Below are 22,170 nucleotides of genomic sequence, written 5' to 3' on the forward strand. Positions count from 1 at the left end.
AACAGTGAAATATAACATGACTGAGTTCAAGTATAAAGTCAAAACAGTGAGAAAATACCATTAAAAATCCCCGAAGGGTTCAAATAGTTGGCACAAGGCCCAAATATGGCATTTAGCCCAAATAATAATGATGACAAATAGGTTTCAGTCAAATACGCTGTATAATCATCAGTCGGGACGGACCAAGTCACAATCCCCAATAGTGCACGACCCACGCTCATCATCAAGCATGTGCCTCACCTCAATTGAGGATGCTGGGTCGGATTTGTGTACCCAATGTTGATGGGCTTCAGGAGTTGATTCTGGAGGAGGACCATAGATTGCGTTATTCCATTCATCGGGGTGCCGCGAAGATGTATCAGGATTTGAGACAGCACTATTGGTGGAGGCGGATGAAGAAAGATATAGTTGGATTTGTAGCTCGAAGCCTCAACTGTCAGTAGGTGAAGTATGAGCACCAGAGGCCGGGTGGGTTGCTTCAGCAGATAGAGATTCCGGAGTGGAAGTGAGAGCGGATCACCATGGACTTTGTAGTTAGGCTCCCACGGACTCTGAGGAAGTTTGATGCTATTTGGGTGATTGTGGATCGGTTGACTAAGTCCGCTCATTTCATTCCTGTGTGTACTACTTATTCTTCGGAGCGGTTGACAGAGATTTATATCCGGGAGATTGTTCGTCTGCATGGTATTCCGGTTTCTATCATTTCAGATATAGGTACTCAGTTCACATCACGGTTCTGGAGGGCTGTTCAACATGAGTAAGGTACTCGATTAGAGTTGAGTACAACATTTCACCCTCAGACGGACGGACAGTCTGAGCGCACTATTGAGATTCTTGAGGATATGCTCTGTGCGTGCGTGATTGAGTTTGGAGGGTCTTGGGATCAGTTCTTGCCATTGGCAGAGTTTGCTTATAACAATAGCTATCAGTCCAGCATTCAGATGGCACCGTATGAGGCTTTATATAGCAGGCGGTGTAGATCCCCGGTGGGTTGGTTTGAACCGGGTGAGGCCAGATTATTGGGCACAGACTTAGTTCAGGATGCTTTGGAGAAGGTTAAGGTGATTCAGGATACACTCTGCACAACCCAGTCTAGACAAAAGAGTTACGCGGACTGAAAGGTTTGTGATGTTTCCTATATGGTTGGAGAGGGGGTTCTGCTTCGGGTTTCGCCTATGAAGGGCGTTGTGAGATTTGGGAAGAAAGGGAAGCTGAGTCCGAGGTTTATTGGCCCTTTTGAGATATTGAGGCGTGTTAGGGAGGTTGTTTATGAGCTTTCCTTACCACCCAGTTTGGCCGAATTTCATTCGGTATTCCATGTTTTGATGCTCCGGAGGTATCACGGTGATCTGTCACACGTGTTGGATTTCAGTTCAGTCCAGTTGGACAAGGATCTATCCTATGTTGAGGAGCCAATGACAATATTGGACAAGCAGGTTAGAAAGCTGAGGCCAAAGAACATTGCATCCGTGAAGGTTCAGTGGCGGGGTCAGCCGGTCGAGGAGGCGATTTGGGAGGCCGAGCAGGATATGCGCAACCGTTACCCTCATCTTTTCACTACTTCAGGTATGTCTCTATACTCGTACGAGGACGAACGAATGTTTAAGTGTAGGAGGATGTGACGACCTAGCCGGTCGTCTTAAGAATTAACGCCTCGATCCCCTATTAACTGTTTTTCCTGAGTTTATTTATGCTATTTTGATTTGCCGAGATGTTCGGTTTTGAGTTTCGGAGAGTTTTAGGACACTTAGTCCCTAAATGAGAGCTTAAGTGTTGGAAAGTTGGCCGTAGTCGGAGCAGTATGAAGACAGCCTCAGAATGGAAATCCGATGGTTCCGTTAGCTCTGTTGGGTGATTTCGGGCCTAGAGGCGTGATGGGATTGTGTTGGAGGTCCGTAGCTAATTTAGCCTTGAAATGCCGAAAGTTGAATTTTTGGAGTTTCCGGTCCGATAGTGAGATTTTGATCCGAGGGTCGGAATGAAATTCCGGAAGTTGGAGTTGCTCTGTAGTGTTGAATGTGATGTGTGTGCAAAATTTCAGGTCATTCGGACGAGGTTTGATAGACTTTTTGATCGAAAGCGTATTTCTAGAGTTTTGGAGTTCTTAGGTTTTAATCCGAGGTTTAATTGGTGTTTTGTTGTTGTTTTGAGCGTTCCAAAGGTTGGAACAAGTTTGAATGATGTTTTAGGATTGGTTGACATATTTGGTTGAGGTACCGGGGGCCTCGGGTGAGTTTCGGGTGCTTAACAGAAGTTGAATGTGGACTTAGGAAGATTTTTGCTTTGCTAGTATATGTCATAACCACACCTGCGGTTTGGGTCCCGCAGGTGCGGAGCCGCAGAAGCGGCATTTCAACCGCAGAAGCGGAACTGGGGAAGTCCAACTGGAGCCGCAGGTGTGAGAAGGATACCACACCTGCGATGCCGCAGGTGCAGAAAATGTATCGCAGGAGCAAAATTTTGGGACGTTAGTGATTTTCGCAGATGCGATCGATTCTCTGCATAAGCGGGACCGCAGAAGCGGTCCCAAGGCCGCAGATGCGTAAACTGCTGGGCAGATTATTTTAAAAGGGGTTCCGCGACTTCGGGGTTTATTTTACCATTTTTATCACGGCTTGGGAGCTTTTGGGACGATTTGAAAGAGGGATTTCAAGGGGACTTCATTGAAGTAAGGAATTTGGACCTAAAACCCGTTCCTATACTATTATTTCATGGGTTAGAGCTAGAAATCAGGGAAATTAAGGGTGAAAATTTGGGAAAACTAGGGCTTAGTAATGGAGACCTTTGAGTAATGATTTGAGGGACCATTTGAGGTTCGATTTTGGTAATTTTGGTATGCATGAACTCGTGAGAGTGTGAGGATTCTGAAAATATAAATTTTACCCACTTCCGAAGCATGGGCCCGAGGGGCGTTTTGGTCATTTTATATAATTTTGCGTATTAGCTTAGAATTTAATTGTAAAATCAGTTACTTGAAGTGTTATTTACATTATGCTATTGAATTGAATAGATTTGAGCCATTTGGAGTCGAGTACTCGTGGCAAAGACGTGGTGTCAGGTTGATTTTGAGCCGGTTCGAGGTAAGTGACTTGTCTAACCTTGTGTGGGGAACCTTCCCCTTAAGATATGATATATTTGATAATTGAAATGCCTTGTACGTGCGTACTTGAGGTAATTATTGAAAATCCGGTTTTACTTTAAGTATTTCAATTGAGTTCCTTTTTCCTGCTTTATTCTACTTGCGAATTTAGCCTGTTGTAGTTTAGAAAAGCATGTTTAGTTGACTTAATTGCCTATTTGCTTAACCTGCTTTAATTGCATTACGTGAAACATGTTAGGTTAGAATTAACTGTTTACTTGGTACGAAATTAGCATTTAGTTGAGTATTCTTGTGTTGCTTCTGTGTGTTTTAATTTGGGACTAAGGGACGGTATCCTGGGAGATCCCCTTTACGTATTTATGATCTGAACTGAGGTGCGGGATACCAAGAGATACCTGGCACGTATATTGATGATACCAAGAGGTCCTTGGGATACCAAGAGATCCCTAGCATATATTGAAGATACCAAGAGATCCTCGGGATACCGAGAGATCCCTAGGATATATTGAGGATACCAAAAGATCCTCGGGATACCAAGAGATCCCTAGCATGTATTGAGGATACCAAGAGATCCTCGGGATACCAAGAGATCCCTAGCATGTATTGAGGATACCAAGAGATCCTCGGGATACTAAGAGATCCCCGATTATCATCCTTGTTATTAGTGGTACTTCCTTGTGGTTTGCCTTCATCTCTGTTTCTACTATTGTACTCTTATTATCCTGTATAGATTCTTACTGTAGATTCTCAATTGCATTGCTTATCTTATCCTGGCATCTTTATATTTTATTTAACCTCAGTAGGGCCCTGACCTTCCTCATCACTACCCAATCGAGGTTAGCCTTGGCACTTACTGAGTATCGCTGTGGTATACTCATGCCCCTTCTGTGCATGTTTTTCATGTGCAGATCCAGGTACCGCTACTCAGGCCTATCACTCTTGAGGAGGCGACTGCTCTAGAGACTTCGAGGTACATCTGCCATGTCCGTAGACCGAGAAGTCCCTTTCTATTCCTGCTTTTAGTATTTAGCCCTTCTACACTTTCCTGTTCTTATTAGACATTTCGGAGTTAGAGCTATGTAGTATTGATCTTAGCTTGTGATTCGTGGGTTTCCGGGTCTTGGATTTATGTATTGGTATTGAGAGTTAAACATGGTGTAAGCCGAGTGGCACATTTAAACACTGCTACTACTTTATTTGTGTTTTAAATTGTTTACTTTCGCAAATTTTGGTTTTTCTTCCGCAAATTAGGCTTACCTAGTCGTAGAGACTAGGTACCGTCGCGATGGTTCACGGAGGGCGAACCGGGGTCGTGACACAATGGCTACCAGAATGAACCTGTGTCTGTTTGAGGCAGTGGGATCAATTGGACCAATAACATCCATTCCCCAGGCGGCGAATGTCCAAGGTGAGCTCGTTGCATTGAACTCATTTTGGTGGCACTTTTATCATATCGGCATGCTCTTGACATTGAAAGCATTTGCAGACATACTGAATGCAATCCATCTCCATGGTCATCCAAAATTAACCTGCCCTGAGTATCTTTTTAGCCAAGACAAAACCATTCATGTGTGGGCAACAGGTCCCAACATGCACATCATCAAGTAGCTTAGGAGCTTCCTTTGCGTCGACACACCTTAGTAAACCCAAATTAGGAGTTGTTCTGTACAAGTTCCCTCCGCTGTGAAAGAAGTGATTGGACAATCTCCGGAGTGTGCATTTCTGAATGTGATTTGCATACTTCGGGTATTCTCCTTTCGATAAGTATGCTTTGATATCATGGAACCAAGGCTTTACATTTGTTTCTTCTTCAACATGAGCACAGTATGCCGACTGATTATGGATCCTCACCGGGATGTGATCAATGCAATTCTTATATGGATGTTGTATCATAGATGACAAAGTGGCCAATGCGTTGACAAACTCATTCTGGATTCTGGGCACATGCCGGAAATCTATCTTCGTGAACCTCTTTCTCAATTCCTGCACATGGTGCAGATATGGAAATATCTTGGAATTCTTGGTGGCCCACTCTCCTTGTACTTGGTTCACAAGCAAATCTGAATCACCAATTACCAGCAACTCCTGAATGTTCATGTCGATCGCCATGTTGAGTCCTAGTAGACAAACATCATACTCTGCCATGTTGTTGGTGCAGGGAAATCTGAGTTTAGCAGATACCGGATAATGTTGATCCGTTTCTGATACCAAAACGGCTCCAATGCCTACTCCTTTGAAATTTGCAGCTCCATCAAAGAACATCCTCCAACCGTCATATGCTTCAGTAATGTCTTCTCATACGAATGACACTTCTTAATTAGGAAAATATGTTTTCAAGGGCTCATATTCTCCTCCTACTGGATTTTCAGCGAGGTGATCTGCCAATGCTTGTCCTTTGACCGCCTTCTAAGTCACATAGACGATATTGAACTCACTCAACAATATCTGCCACTTAGCCAACTTCCCAGTCGGCATGGGTTTCTGAAATATGTACTTCAGAGGATCCATCCTGGATATGAAGTATGCAGTGTAGGTACATAAGTAATGCCTCAATTTCTGAGCTGTCCAGGTCAAAGCACAACAAGTGCATTCTAGTAGAGAGTATCGTGCTTCATAAGGTGTGAACTTCTTACTCAAGTAATATATGGCTTGCTCCTTTCTTCCTATCTCGTCATGTTGTCCCAGAACACATCCGAAGGCTCCATCCAACACAGATAGATATAGTAGCAAAGGTTTTCCTGGTTCTGGCGGGAACAAAACTGGTGGTGTGGACATGTATTCCTTGATCTTGTCAATAGCTTTCTGACAAACCTCTGTCCAGCTTGTTTCAGTATCTTTCCTCAACATCTTAAAGATTGGTTCACATATGACTGTGGACTATGCTATGAATTGACTGATGTAGTTGAGCCGTCCTAGGAAGCTCATTAAGTCCTTTTTGGTCTTAGGTGGCGGCAACTTTTGAATAGCTTTGACTTTAGATGGATCCAGCTCGATCCCTCGATGACTGACGATGAATCCCAATAATTTTCCTACGGGAACCCCGAATGCACACTTCGCGGGGTTTAGTTTCAAATTATACCTCCTTAGCCTGTCAAAGAACTTTCTCAGGTCCGCTATGTGATCTGCGGCCTTCTTGGATTTGATATTGACATCGTCCACATACACCTCTATTTCTTTATGTATTATATCATGGAAGATGGTTGTCATGGCTCTCATGTAAGTGGCCCCCCAGCATTCTTCAGACCGAATGGCATCATCTTGTAACAGTATACACCCCACGGTGTGATGAAAGCTATTTTCTCTACATCTTCTTCATCCATCCAAATCTGGTGATAACCCGCGAAGCAATCTACGAAGGATTGGAGTTCATGCTTGGCACAGTTGTCAATCAGGATGTGTATATTTGGCAGTGGGAAGTCGTCCTTGGGACTTGCTCTGTTTAAATCCCGGTAGTCAACACATACTTTGACCTTCCCATCCTTCTTCGGAACTGGTACAATGTTAGCTAACCAAGTTGGGTACTCAACCATAAGGAGAACTTTGGCTTTGATCTGCTTGGTAACTTCCTCCTTGATTTTCAAGCTCATATCTGGTTTAAACTTCCGGAGTTTCTACTTGACTGGCGGACACATGGGATTAGTAGGCAACTTGTGAGCCACTATAAACGTGCTCAAGCTGGTCATGTCATCTTATGACCATGCGAAAATATCCTCATACTCTTTTAGGAACCGAATGTACTCTTCCTTCTCTGTTGGTGACAAGTGGATGCTGATGCAAGTCTCCTTGATGGTCTCGACATCTCCCAAATTTACCGCCTCGGTCTCGTCCAGATTGGACTTAGGCTTATTCTCAAAATTTTCAACCTCCCTGACAATTTCCTCGGGTATCTCATCTTCTTCATCCGAGTCACTATTCTCATGTTGCATTGCCTCATTACATGTCACAGTCACTGGTTCATTAGGAAAAGTAATAATAACGCTGTAGAAAGGAAAAATGTAAAGATAGTAGTGAATGATAAAGAGCAAATGCATTTGATTAAAACTTGAAAAATTGTCCAGACAAAGTATGGCTCGATGAATCGAGCATTTATTTTGAAAAACAAGTAAAGCTTAGAACAAAATTATGGGAAATCTTAAATGCCTAGAATGGCTATAGAAGTAAATTCTACCAAGCTACCCAAGGACTCGGCGAGCTCGGGATGGTGTGGCGGTCTAGTTCCTGAGAACAAATCCCTTCTTCACCGTCTGAATAGTGAGGCCTTCTTCCTCTTCCTCCTCAATTATGGCACTGCAGTTCATGTCCTCATCTTCCAAGAACAAATTCTTCAACCCAGCTAGTGCTCTTCTTATGCAGTCCCCCATATTGTGTCAGCCTGGTGAAAAGCTTGTTCCAAACGTGGCACTAGCTGCTCAAGAGGGTAATACAGTCCATACCATGGAGGCGACCAATCATTGTACTCTTGCCATGTGTACTGGTATCCGAGCCCAAAGGTGGTACCATGACTTTTCAGCTGTATTGGTTTAGTGATACCTTAAAGGTTCTTTCCCAACCCTTTACCAGGTTCATATCCAGATCATGCTAGTATGTTTTCTATTTTGTTACTCCACCACTTATCCTTTTTGACGGCATTGACCCGTTCAATGTGATGATAGGTTTCCCCTCCTAGCCTTCTTCTATGTCCAATGGCCGGGATGGTTTGACTAGTGTAATTGTTACTCCCATCTCCGTGAATGATCACCTCTTGACGGTTCCATTCAAACTTCACGACTTGATGTAGTATGGAAGGCACAGCTCCAGCGGCATGGATCCGTGGTCGGCCCAACAGGAGGTTATATGAGGCTAGTATGTCGAGTACCTAAAATTCGACGTCGAAACAAGTTGGCCCCATTTGTAAGCAAAGGTTGATTTCCCCGATCGTGGCCCTCTAGGACCCATCAAAAGCTTTTACATTCATGCTTTCTACCCGTATTTCATGGAAACTTTTGTTCAACCTTTTCAGAGTGTCCAATGGACAAATATTTAGGCTTGAACCTACATCAACCAAGACCCTGGCAATGAACTTTCAAATTGCACCGTAATATGCAACGCTCGATTGTGATTCAGCCCCTTAGGTGGTAACTCATCTTTGTGGAAGATAATCTTGTGACTTTCCAATACTTGCCCTACCATGTTGGCCATTTCTCCGCTGGTGATGTTATTGGGTACATAAGCCTTGCTCAACACTTTCATTAAAGCATTTTTGTGTGCCTCTGAATTCTGCAATCGTAAGAGGATAGATATCTGAGCAGGGACTTTGTTTAGATGGTCAACAATAGAATACTCCTTTGCCTGTACTTTCCTCCACAAGTCATCTGGCCCGGTCTCAATGATAGGCTGCCTAGTAGTGGCATCCTTACTTGAACCTCCCAAATGTTTAGATGTATAGACTCTTCCAGTTTTAGTCATTCCTTGTGTGGCGTCAGATTCCTCTACCTTGGCCTTCCCTTTTTGGCGAGCCTCGGCAACATAATCCCAGGGTATTGCTTTTGAGTTGAAGGGAGGTGTGGTTGATACTGTCACAGTGAAAGGTGTGACCACTTCTACTTCAAATGGAGCGGGGGTGGTTGCAGGCGAAACTACCTCTACCTCGAATGGAACTAATGCAGTTACCTCAACCTCAACTGGTGACCGAGTCTGTACCACAATAGGAGTATGTGTGATGACAACTTTAAAGTCATCACCTTCTCGAATAAGCTTACCCTCAGGGTCCCATTCTTCATTCGTCTCTATCACATGTACACCATCACCTCTATGATTAGGGATGGGATTGTTGTGGACATTAAGTGCAGCTTCCTTCGCTTGTATGAACTTGTTGTCAATTAGCATCTGGATCTTATCCTTCAATGTTCGGCACTCAGCAATGGTGTGCCCCTTCATACCAGAATGGTACGCGCAAGTTTTGTTTGGATTGACCCATTGGGATGTGTTTTCTAATGCCACATCAGGAACATGAGTGATGTAACATGCGACTTTCAACCTTTCATACAATTGGTTGATAGGCTCAGCATGGCAGTGTATTATTTGGGAGGCTTGCGATCGAAGTTGGGTCTTGGTCTTGGAAAGTTTTGGCGAGTTGGAGGTGATTGGAAATGGGATGGTTGGGAATTATAGGTGTGATGGACAGTGACTGGTTGGGAATATCTGGGAGATGAAGGCTGATATGTAGGCGGTGATGTTTGGTATGTGGGTGGAGGAGTTTGATATGTGGGTGGATGTGTTTGATATGTGGGTGAAGGTGTTTGATAGACAGGTGGAGATTTTGGGCCCTGGGCCACCATTACTGCCCCAACATCTCTCTTCTTCGATATGCCACCTAATTGCAGTGCCTTATTCGTGTCTTGCAGTGCCTCGAAGTTTGTTACCATCCCACTCTTGATTCATTCTTTGATTCTTTCCCCAAGTTTGATGATGTCAGAGAATTTGTGATTTTCGATAACCATCAACCTTTCATAATATTGTGGATCCTGCGCTCTAACGAAGAATTTGTTCATTTGTTCTTCATCCAAAGATGGCCTAACCTTGGCTGTTTCTGACCTCCAACGAGTAGCATACTCACAGAAAGTCTCAGTAGGTTTCTTCTTAAGGTTCTGAATGTAGAAAACATCTGGTGCATTTTCTGTGTTGAACCTGAATCGGTCCATGAAATCTGACGCCATGCTTACGCAATTGGACCATTTCTTGGGATTTTGGCTAATATACCTAGACAAAGCATCCCCAGTAAGACTCCTCATAAAGATCTTCATTCGGATCTTTTCATATTTCCCGACCCCGACAAACTTGTCACAATAGGTCCTTAGATGAGCAATGAGATCACCTGTGCCATCGAACATTTCAAACTTGGGAGGTTTGTACCCCTCTGGAAGTTCTATATCTGGCTGTATGCATAAGTCTTCATAGTTTAACCCTTCTATTCCTCTGTCACCTTCAACACCTTGAACTCGGCTTGTTAACTTCTTGAGTTCTTCCGCCATGCTTTTAATGAGCAGGTCCTTCTCGAAGGATTCCGGTGTATAGGAGATTGGTTGGGTAGAATGAGGTATAGTTTCCACATATATAGGGTTGCTTTGATGGGTGCCAGGGATTTGGGTGTAATGATGGTAATGGTGGAGTTTTAGGGATCGTGAATAGGTTGTGGTGTGTTTTGGGGAGTGTGGTAAGTGGTGGTTGGCAGATTCTGAATTGGTTGATGGTGATGTTGTGGCGGAGGTTGGTATTGGCAGTGGATTGATATTTTGGGGTGGAGTTGCATATTGATTCGATGTGGTAGGATTTTATGGCTGTTGGTTTTGTGTGTTCTAAGGAGGTGCTGGGTTCTTTGTGTTTTGTTGGTGGATATCGGGCATTGAGGGTGAGTGACAAGTTTGCCAAGTTGCGGACCTGCTCAAGTTCTCCTTGCAATTTCAATATCTTTTGTTCCAGTCTCAAACCAAATCATTCGGGGCCGGAGTACTATGGCCATATGAGGTTTCTTCATTCTCAATATTCTCCTTTCGGATACCACTTAAGTCGTCCATTTTTGCCTTTTCTTTGCCCTTTGTGTTGCTTGGAGGAGGAGGATGTGGAGGGCCTCTAGATCTGGTGTGGTAAGCTGATGAGGGAAGTATGAGTGAACCAACCTAAGGGGATGGGAATAATATAAATAAGGAAAAAACAAAAAGGTAACAAGTCAGTGAGGATCCTGAAATGTTTCCAATATTTAAACACATATTGCTAAAATGTAAATTCGCATCTTAATTTGGAAACCTCGTTGTGCCCGAGGTAGCTTAGCGACAAATAGATTTGGAGAACTTTAGATGCCAATAAATGCTTCATTTCATAATATAAAAATAGACGAATCCCAAAACGACACTAAGATAATAATAAAAATAAGTCACTAACACTTGGACTTATTACATTTTTAGGAAAAAACAAATAAATCTAGCCTATTTGGTCCTAGAAGGACCTTCCCCAGATTCGATCTTCCGAACTCCATCATATAGATACCCAGCTCGCGCAACCCCAACAACAAGTAGGCTCTGGCCAGATGCCCTCCTTTAGCTCCTTCAGCGTTCTGACAATTTTCAATCCTCTTTATGACTTTACCTTCTATCTCCACTATTCCTCGCTCCAGATATTCCAGTTTCCTATTGGAAGTGACTGCCATTTCTTTCCATTCCTCGATCAACCTCACATTCCTCACATGTATTTCCCGATGCTCATTCTCAGAGTTGTGGACCCTTTTGCGCAGCCTGTTGTATTTGACTTGAGCTTCAGCTTCTTCATCTATAATTCTGTTCCCTCGACCGGCCCCTGGTGTCACCATTCTTTTCAAATTGTCCTCTAACCATGCCGGGTAGAGAGGCTCACACCCTGCATGATACCTGTCTGGCTCAACAATGTTCTTATCCACAATGATTTTGCAGTGCCACATGTGCTGAGCTTGGCACTTGTAAGGAACTTCGTCGTCTTGAAAGTCTGCCCTGAAATGACTCATTTTGACGACCCTTGGTACAACATGTTTCCTACCTGCTTGCCTCATAACTTAGATAGGGACATAGGGGTATATCCCTCTTAACCCGATCATCACCAAGTGCGGAGCATCCCTGGATCTGATGATGAATTCGTCTGTTGGGAACCATTCAAACGTCCATTGCACCTGTTCCTCGGTCAGATTGTCAAAGAATCCTACCCATTCTTTAGCAGTTACCGGCTGAGCAAACCTGTCTGGAATATAAGTCATCCGCTTGGGGTGATGGAAGGCAATATGGTCGTTTCAAGCCCTTCGCGGAAATTTGTGGCGATAGTGACCCTTTTGGAAATGCTCCAACAACCATAACTGCTGCAACAAGTTACAACCCTTGAAATGCTTGACCCCTCTTTGATAGCACTCCATAGCCCTGTAGATGTCAGCTATGATCATGGGGACTATGGTATATGTCTGTCCATTAATACCTTCCATCAAAGTCTTGACGACCATGGCCAACCTAGTGTGGATTCTTCCCTTTTTCATTGGGAACACTATCAGGCCTAAGAAGCATATAATGAATACGAACACTCTGCGGTGGATGTGACCCAGAGAAGTGAGAGAGATCTCATCATGGTAGGTACGGAAAGACTTGCTATGACCATATCTCTCATACATGTATTCAAAAGGTATGTAAGACTCCTTCAAGCACACTAGGTCGACATTCTTCTTCAACCCCATCATCTTTAAAAATCCCCTGCCAATACAGTTTTCTAGTACCAATAACCCGCGACTATCCCAAGTCAATCCCACAAGCCCTCCAGTTTCTTCTAGAAGCGGTGTCATTTCTATGCCGCCGAAACGATACACAACCCTTTCACTATCCTAGAATAATGTGGCAACCTCGATCAACTTATTGTTTGGCTCAATATCTAGCAAGGAAGGCAAGTTACTAAGGTACTTTCGCACATGTTTCTTGTCACTTGAGGAAAGGTCTTCCCACCAATCTAGCAGCAATGGTGGGATGTTGCTAACCATACCGAATCTAGGGACCTCGTGCCTTATTTTCTACAAAACAAAAGGGTTAAGCCTTATCCCCACCAGACTCGACTATTTATACATTTATGATCAACATATCAACATTATTTCTCCAAATTAATGCATAGAACGTGGTGATGTCCGTTGGGATTATGGAAAATCCGATGGACTTTTGGATAAGGCTTATCTTAAAGGATTATTATACGGACAACATATTGATCCGACTAGGTTTGACCATGATGCATGCATAATTTTAACCAGAGTAAGGCTACTATGGGGTTTTAGACTGGTACCCTCAAGCGGACAAATTGAGGAGGAAGGCACAGAACGGTCGACTGCACTACTGATCGACTGGTTATACCACAAATAAGCCTTTCCGAATTTAAGGGTAGTAAATAGGAAGAGCGCAACCACTCATTTAAGCGCTGCTATAGAATTTGATACGCACGAGTGGAATATGATGTGGAGCATGACTTATGCAGCAATTAAAAACATGTAGTTAAGTATTTGCACGTAGGGAAAATAAATATAGTATTTAAATAATTGAAAGACAGTTACGGAAAAAGAAAACAAAGAGACAAGTCAGTTTCAGGGTAAAGAATCATAAATGCTTAAAAGGAAACAGACAGTTAAATTCAAATAAGGGAGAAGGGTACGGGATAAAGCATGCTTGGACTAATTCATAAAATAAGTTTGTTATGGTAAGAGCGTAAAGGTATCCCTAGCAAAGTCGCCATGCTGTCGCGCCCCCTTTTTCCCTTCGCGGAGAAGAAGTCCGGGTTTCGACATTATATGGTAGGTAATAACTCATTTCCTTTTGGGAATTTGGTATTTGAAGAGTCGCCACCTAATGAATTATGGTGTGTTAGGGCACCTAGAGCGATTAACTCTTGGATTGGTTTGCATTACCAGAGATTTAGGGTAAGGTCTCGAAATAACCTCGAGGGGAAGGTGTTAGGCACCCTTCTCAGTCCACAATAGTGGGTCCCAACCAAACTTATACTTGCGAATTAGTCCATTAACAAATAAGTAGTTTTAAACACATAATTGCAAATAAGAGCAGGTTGGATATTGCATGACTCAGATAATAGTCAAAAGATTTGAACAAGTTGTGTACATATAAAACAAAGTTTTAAATAAAAGGAATTTGGGAAAGGAGGGTCCTAGGCTGGTTAGCCTACAGGATCACCCCATACAATGTTCAATAAACACTCCTTAATGAGGGGCTACACGTGACATTAGCGCGTAGTCATCATATCCCATATCTAGCCTTCCCACCGCTTGGTCATAGCCTAAAACGTTCTAGTAACCTTGACAATGCCTGTGCGTGCACTACCCGTCCCTTCCTTGTGGCCCTGGAGGTATTTTAGGACCTCTAAATCTGAGCAGTTCTAGACAACCCCTAAAGTGCTTAAAAGGAGAAAATTCTAGGCGACATGCAAGAACAATTTAGGACTGCATATAAAGCAAGTTAGAGGCTCACAGTTACCTCCTCAAGCAGATCACATAAGTGCATGTCTTCAAACAACATTCAAATACTTAAGAAAACGAATCCTAGAACATTATATCTAAGTGAGCAGAGGTTGTAAAGTACTGAACTAGGCCAATATGTGAAGGATCCTATTTAACTTGCCTACTGATTAAACCTATTAAATCTAAACAACATTAAGTAGAAAAAACAATTTCAGAGTTGCATGATTTAAAACTCACCCTATAGGCTTGGCTAAACGCTGAATAATGGTGTCCTAAGAGCATGATAACTACGTTTGATGTAGTAAAACAGTGGGCAGATTTTAAAAAACGGACTCTTGAGTTCCTATAAGCATGCTTTCTAATAGTAAATTAGGGTAGTATTTGAAAGAATTCATTTTAGGAAAACAAGCCACTGATTAGACCAGTTTCGAAGTTAATTCACATGAGTTGGACTGACTTATTTAAACTAAACTAATTTTAGATCTATAGGCAAGATTTCTAATATTGTTCCCTATAAGCATGATATCTAGTTGTTAAGAGCTGATGTTAGAAACTTGTAGGCATGAAAACAAATGTAATTACCCGTTGTAATAGAAGTTGAACTGGATCACATTCTATAGACATGATATCTGCTTGTGAAGTTTAGATTAAAACTTATAGACATGATTTCTATTAGCGGAACCACTTGAAACCTATAGGCATAATTTCTAGCATGGTGAGGCAAACATAACAATTATATAAATGATCCTATAGGCATGGTTTTTAATATAGTAGGGCAGATATATCAAATATATAAAAATCCTATAGGCATGGTTTTTACCCATATTACCCCACAAATATGTAACTACCCCACCCCTTTTCCACTAATTACCCCAATATTCATTTACAAATTATTACAAACCAGATGAATGAATTACATAGATAAAGAAAATAAGAAGTTACATTATAGGGAGCCTGAAGCAGGCCCAAGTGATTTCCCAACCTCCAATAGCCTCAAATGCCAATTTCGTAGACAATGTAATTGTCCAGGTGCGTTAGAGTTCCCTAAGGATCTCAAGGATCCCGAGCAGTGCTCACACCTAGACTTTGTAACCAAATTGAGTAAGTGCAGTGTGGAAGGGCCAGCCTCAGTGTGCCAGAGTTCAGAGGGAGCTCAAAAGGATCCCAAAGCAGTACACACACTGGAGGGGCAGAACCTAGGGACTTAGGAGTAGAGTGAGAGTGCTTGACATAGTTTGAAAGGGTTTTAGTAGGAAAACAGTATTAAAAGAGATTTGTTTGAGATAGTTTTGTAAAAAACATAGGGAGTTATTAAATAAGACAATTTTGAAAAGGGTAAGGTGACCAACAATTAACAAACCAAATATAGAACCAGAAGAGGTTCATCAACACTTCAATACATGGAATCTAACAGGTACACACATTCACTCAGGGTTAATTTGGGATTTGGGGTAAGTAGAGGGCACATAGTATGCACAGATGCACATAGGTACAAAATTAGAGAAGCCTTGAAAGGGGTTTAAGGGATTTTAAGGTACAACATGAATGTGATGACTAGGCCAGTCGTCTCATGAGTTATCGCTTCATTTTTCCCATTTATACTTCTTTATGCTTTGTTTATCCGTGTTATGTGATATCGGGTTGGTCGGATCGAATCCGGAATAATCTGGTAAGGTTTGAGGCACTTAGTCTCTTTTGAGGAAGCTTGAGTTGGAAAAGTCAACCGGATGTTGACTTATGTGGTAGAGGGCTCGGATGTGAGTTTCGATGGTTCGGTTAGCTTCGGGAGGTGATTTGAGACTTAGGAGTGTGATCGGAATGGGTTTTGGAGGTTCGGAGTAGATTTAGGCTTGAATTGGCGAAGTTGATATTTTGGCAATTTATAGTTGATAGGCGAGATTGTGATATAGGGGTCGGAATGGAATTCCGAGAGTTGCAGTAGTTCCGTTGTGTCATTTGGGATGTGTGTTCAAAATTTCAGGTCATTCGGACGTGGTTTGGTTAGGTTTTTGATCGAAAGTGTAATTTGGAAGATTTTAGAAAGTTTGGCTTGAATCCGATGTGTTTTGGATGATTTGATGTTGTTTGAGGTGTTTTGATGATTGAAACAAGTTTGAATAAGGCATTAGGATATGTTTGTGCTTTTGGTTGAGGTCCCGGAGGCCTCGGGGTGATTTCGAGTGATTAACGGAGAAGTTGAGATGTTATTGCAGCTGCTGAAATTGCTGCTTCTGGTGTTTTTCACCTGCGGTTTGGGGACCGTAGGTGCGGCGCCGCACGTGCGGAAAGGGAGCCGCAAAAGCGGATTTGGCAGGAAGTGTCAGGAATTGCAGATACGGTAGTTTGACCGCAGATGTGGATTTGGCCCATTAAATGATTTCCGCAGAAGCGGAGGAAAGACCACATATGCGGTACCACAGATGCGGAACAACTGGGCAGAACATATAAGTTACTTCATTTCGAGAAATTGAGCTATTTCACCATTTTTGACTTCAGCTTTGGAGCTTTTTGGGCGATTTGAAGGAGGGATTTCAAGGGAACTTCATTGAGGTAAAAGATTTGGACTTAAAACCCATTCCTATGCTATTATTTCATGGATTAGAGGATTTGAAGGACCATTTGGGGTCAGATTTGAGAACTTTTGATATGTATGAACTCGTGGGGAGATAAGGAACCTATTAATATAAAAATTATTGAATTCCGATACATGAGCCCGGGGGTCAGGTTTTGGTAATTTCGGGATTTGTGCCCTTTATTGATTGCTTTTACTTGGGATTTGTTCCTTAAGTATATTTTGACGTTCTCGTTTTGATTTTGGATAGATTTGACGTGCGTGGAAGCCGATTCGAGGGGCAAAGGCATCGCGAGTTAGAGATTTAGCCGGTTCGAGGTGAGTAATGATTGTAAATAATATTCTGAGGGTTTGAAACCCCGGATGGCACATCGTAGTGCTATATTGAGGTGAGACACATGCTCGATGACGAGCGTGGGATCGTGCACTATTAGGGATTGTGACTTGGTCTGTCCCGTTTGATGATTTTTACTGCGTATTTGACTGAAACTTCTTTGCTACCATCATGATTTGGGTTGAATGCCATATTTGGGCTTCGTGCCAACTATTTGAACCCTTCGGGGCCTTTTATTGATATTTTCTCACTGTTTTGACTTTACACTTGAACTCAATCATGTTATTTTTCATTGTTTTCATACTCAACCTCATTTACTCAGTTTTAATACTTAAATGACATTTTAAATTATGTTTGGGCTGAGAAACACTGTTTTACTATTGCCCGAAGGGCTTGAAAGGATATTCGACTGAGTAAGGGAGAGGGCCTATATTGTGAGGAAACACTGAAAATGATTTGAGGCCGAGGGCCTGAGATATGTACGCCACAAGGTGGGTTGATTGATATGAGGCCGAGGGCCTAGTTTTGATGCCACATGATGATTTGTTATTGCATTTGGGCCGTAAAAGGGCCCCTCCAGAAGTCTGCACACCCCCAATGAGCGCGGGTACCCATTGTGATGTGAGATTGAGCCCGAGGGGCTGATATTGTGATGTGAGATTTGAGCCCAAAGGGCTCGTACTATTCTGAGATATTGCCCGAGGGGCGGATTTGTTGATACTGTGCCCAAGGGGCGAGCCTTTATGTGGTTATTTTTCATAATTGACTGTCAATTACCTGCTTAAGTATGGAAAAAAGGCTTTTCATGAAACTACATCTGAGATAAAGAATTTTACCAATCTTTCACTGATTTACTGGTTTTACTGCTTCATTATAGAATGCTTTGTGCCTTACATGATTTCTTGCTTTCAGTCTTTATTTACATTTGTTACTCACTGAGTTGGAGTACTCACTTTACTCCCTGCACCTTGTGTGCAGATTCAGACATAGCTGGTTTCACTCCCAAGTGTTGATCCCTCTAGCTTCGGGCGGACATTCGGAGTTCACGAGGTAGCTGTTGGCGTCCGCAACCCCGTATCTCTACTGCTTTATCACTTCTATCTCTTTTCAGACAGTTGTACTAGTTTATTAATTTAGCGGATTTGTAATATGACTTGTAGATGCTCATGACTAGTGACACCCCGGTTAGGGCTATGTATGGGTGTTATTCCGCGTATTTATGTTATCATGGTTATTTCGGATTTATTTTATCATGTTTAGACCGTTTCTTAAATGCTTAACTGTTAATAATTGGAAAATGGGAAGTGTCGGCTGGCCTTGTCTTCACGAGAGGTGCCATCACGATGGGTCCGGGTTAGGGTCGTGACAAGTTGGTATTAGAGCCTAGGTTACATAGGTCTTATGAGTCATGAGAATGTTTAGTAGAGTCTTGTGGATCGGTACAGAAACGTCTGTATTTATCCTCGAGAGGTTGCAGAACCTTTAGGAAAAACTTCACATTCTTGAAATTCTTGTCGTGCGAACTTGTTGATCCGAGTACTAAACTTTTGTTGTTCTATTCTCTCACATATGGTGAGTACACGCGCTACCGAATAGGATGGAAGACCACCTATACCACCAGTTGTGGCCACCAGAGGTCGAGGACGCGGTCGTGGTAGGGGCAGAGCAGCTAGAGCAGCACCTGCAGATCCACCAGCTGCCCCAGTTCAGGATTAGGTCCCAGTTATGGACGCCCCTGCAGCATCAACTCAAGAACCAGCTGTGCCCATTGTGATTCCGAGTCTTCAGGAGGCCTTGGCTCAGATCTTATCTGTTTACACTGGCCTAGCTCAGGCTGTTTCAGTCACTACAGCCGCAACTACTTCTCAGGTCAGGGGAGGCAATCAAACTCCCGCCGCTCGCACACTTGAGCAAGTCGTGCAGGGACTTCAGACACTGGGGGCACACCTAGCCCAACCGGTTGCAGCTACTCAGGACTATGTAGTTCCTGTCATGCCAGAGGATGAGCAGTGTATGTTGGAGTGATTTGGTAGACTTCAACCTCCGACCTTCAGTGGAGCACAGGGCGAGGATGCCCAGGGTTTTCTGGACAAGTGTTAGAGGATGCTTTGTACAACAGGTATTCTGGAGACCAGCGGGGTCGCTTTCACCACTTATCAGTTTTCAGGAGCTGCTTTCACTTGGTGGGAGGATTTTGAGAGGCGTAGGCCTGTTGGTGCAGCACCCCTTTCCTAGCAGCAGTTCTCCGTTATCTTTCTGGAGAAGTATGTACCACAGTCTCGCAGAGAGGAGCTGCGTAGGTAGTTTGAGTGGTTGCGTCAGGGGGAGATGACCATGTCACAGTATGAGTTGAGGTTCTCTGAATTGGCTCGTCATGCCATCTGGTTGGTCCCGACGGATAGAGAGATGATTAAGAGGTTTATTGATGGTCTTACTTATCAGCTCTATATTCTGATGACAAGGGAGAGGGTGACTGGTGCTACCTTTGAGGAGGTTGTGTATATCACCCGTGAGATTGAGTCTGTTCATCACCATGAGCGAGAGGAGAGGGAGGCCAAGAGGCCTCGAGGATCTGGTAGTTATAGTGGTTCTCTTTCGAGAGCTCAGTTTCAGCATGGCAGAGGCCATCCATTCAGTCCTGCCTAACCAGCTCGCAAGGTTATCGTGGGGCATCTTCAGGTCATGGTTATCACAGTTCTCAGTAGGGAAAGTCATCCCTTAGTGCCCTTCCACCTCAGAGTTCGACCCGTGCTCCATCAGTTTAGGGCTCTTCCATGCTGAGTGCATCTGCTAGTCACTCCGGTGCGAGGGGTTCCCTTCAATCCCCTTCTCCAACACCTATGAGTTGTTATGAGTGTGGCGATATGGGTCACATGTGGAGGTAGTGTCCTCATCGTTTTGTTAGTTCATCTCAGCAAAGAGGTCAACCATCGGCTTCAACGCCAGTTTCTTCACCACCACCTGCTCAGCCAGCTAGGGATGGGGGTCAGTCATTCAGGGGTCGCCCTAGAGGGGGAGGTCGATCACGGGGCAGTCATGCCCATTTCTATGCACTCCCAGGTAGACATGATGCTATTGCTTCAGATGCTGTCATTACAGGTATTGGTTTAGGGTGCCACAGAGATGCCTCTGTATTATTTGATCTCGGTTCCACCTTTTCTTATGTGTCATAATACTTTGCTCGTTATTTGGGTACGCCCCGTGAGTTTCTTGCTTCACCTGTTCATGTATCTACCCTGGTGGGCAATACTATTGTTGTAGACTATGTGTACCGGTCGTGTGTGGTGACTATTGGGGGTCTGGATACTAGAGTGGATCTATTATTACTGAGTATGGTGGATTTCGATGTCATTTGGGCGTGGATTGGTTATCTCTGTCTCGTGCTATTCTAGAATGTTATGCTAAGACAGTCACATTGTCTATACCGGGTGTGCCACGGATCGAGTGGCGAGGTGTGACCAATTATATTCCAAGTAGAGTGATCTCGTTCTTGAAATCCCAACGTATGGTTGGGAAGGGTTGTCTTTCGTATCTAGCCTTTGTGAGGGATGTTAGTGTTGAGACTCCCAGTATTGATTCTGTCCCAGTTGTGAGGGATTTTCCCGATGTGTTTCCTGTAGACCTGCCGGGCATGCCACCGGATAGGGATATTAATTTTGGTATTGACTTGGTGTCGGGCACTCAACCTATTTCTATTCTGCCGTATCGTATGACACCAGCGGAGTTGAAGGAATTAAAGGAGCAGCTTCAGGAACTCCTTGATAAAGGGTTCATTCAGCCTAATGTGTCACCTTGGGATGTGCCGTTTCTATTTGTGAAGAAGAAGGATGGCACTATGAGGATGTGCATTGATTATAGAAAAATTGAACAGGGTAACCATTAACAACAAGTATCCTTTGCCTCGCATTGATGATTTATTCGACTAGCTTCAGGGAGCGAGAGTGTTCTCCAAGATTGATCTCCGTTTAGGTTATCACCAGTTGAAGATCAGGGGCTCGGATATTCTTAAGACAACTTTCAGGACCCGATATGGTCATTATGAGTTTTCGGTGATGTCTTTTGGGCTGACCAATGCCCCAGCAGCGTTCATGCATTTGATGAATAGTGTGTTTCGGCCTTATCTTGACTCGTTTGTCATAGTCTTCATTGATGACATTCTAGTGTATTCACGTAGTCAGGAGGAGCATGCGGAGCATTTGAGAGTTGTGTTGCAGAGATTGAGAGAGGAGAAGTTTTATGCAAAATTCTCCTAGTGTGAGTTTTGGCTCAGTTCAGTGGATTTCTTAGGGCACGTGGTGTCCAGCGAGGGTATTCAGGTTGATTCGAAGAAGATAGAGGCGGTTCAGAGTTGGCCCAGATCGTCCTCAGCCACAAAGATTTGCAGCTTTCTTGGTTTGGCAGGCTATTATCGCCGGTTTGTTCAGGGATTCTCATCTATCGCATCGTCCTTGACCAAGTTGACTCAGAAGGGTGCTTCATTTGTATGGTCAGACAAGTGTGAGGAGAGCTTACAAAAGCTCAAGATAGCTTTGATCACAACTCCAGTGTTAGTTTTGCCATCAGCTTCAGGTTCATATACTGTGTATTGTGATGCTTCGAGAGTTGGGATTGGTTGTGTGTTGATGCAGGAGGGTAGAGTTATTGCTTATGCTTCTCGTCAATTGAAGCCCCAGGAGAAGAACTGCCCCGTTCATGATTTGGAGTTGGCTGTTATATTTCACGCATTGAAAATTTGGAGGCATTACTTATATGACATATTTTGTGAGGTGTTCACTGATTATCGTAGTCTTCAACATTTGTTCAAGCAAAAGGATCTTAACTTGAGGCAGCGGAGATGGTTGGAGTTGCTTAAGGATTATGATATCACTATATTGTACCATCTGGGAAAGGCCAATGTGGTGGCCGATGCTTTGAGTCGACAGAAGGTGAGTATGGGGAGTTTGGCATATATTTCAGTTTGGGAGAGACCTCTTGCAGCTGATGTTCAGGCCTTGGCCAATCGGTTCCTGAGGTTAGATATATCGGAGCCCAATCAGGTATTGGCTTGTGTGGTTTCTCGGTCTTCCTTATATGATCGCATCAGAGAGTGCCAGTATGATGATCCGCACTTGCTTGTCCTTAAGGACAAAGTTCAGCATGACGATGCTAGAGATATGACCATTGGAGATGAT

General features: G+C 43.4%; 1 long non-coding RNA gene across 1 annotated transcript; it reads left to right on the forward strand.

Annotated features, from left to right (window-relative positions):
- The first annotated feature begins 3,008 nt into the window (after positions 1-3,008).
- Positions 3,009-18,084, forward strand: LOC138880339 (uncharacterized). Its single transcript, XR_011402937.1, has 4 exons — positions 3,009-3,080; positions 4,009-4,070; positions 16,916-16,983; positions 17,978-18,084. It is a non-coding gene; the product is annotated as an uncharacterized lncRNA (long non-coding RNA).
- Positions 18,085-22,170: the final 4,086 nt, after the last annotated feature.

Source organism: Nicotiana sylvestris, chromosome 10 (assembly GCF_000393655.2).
Source record: "Nicotiana sylvestris chromosome 10, ASM39365v2, whole genome shotgun sequence".
Classification (NCBI taxonomy): domain Eukaryota; kingdom Viridiplantae; phylum Streptophyta; class Magnoliopsida; order Solanales; family Solanaceae; genus Nicotiana; species Nicotiana sylvestris.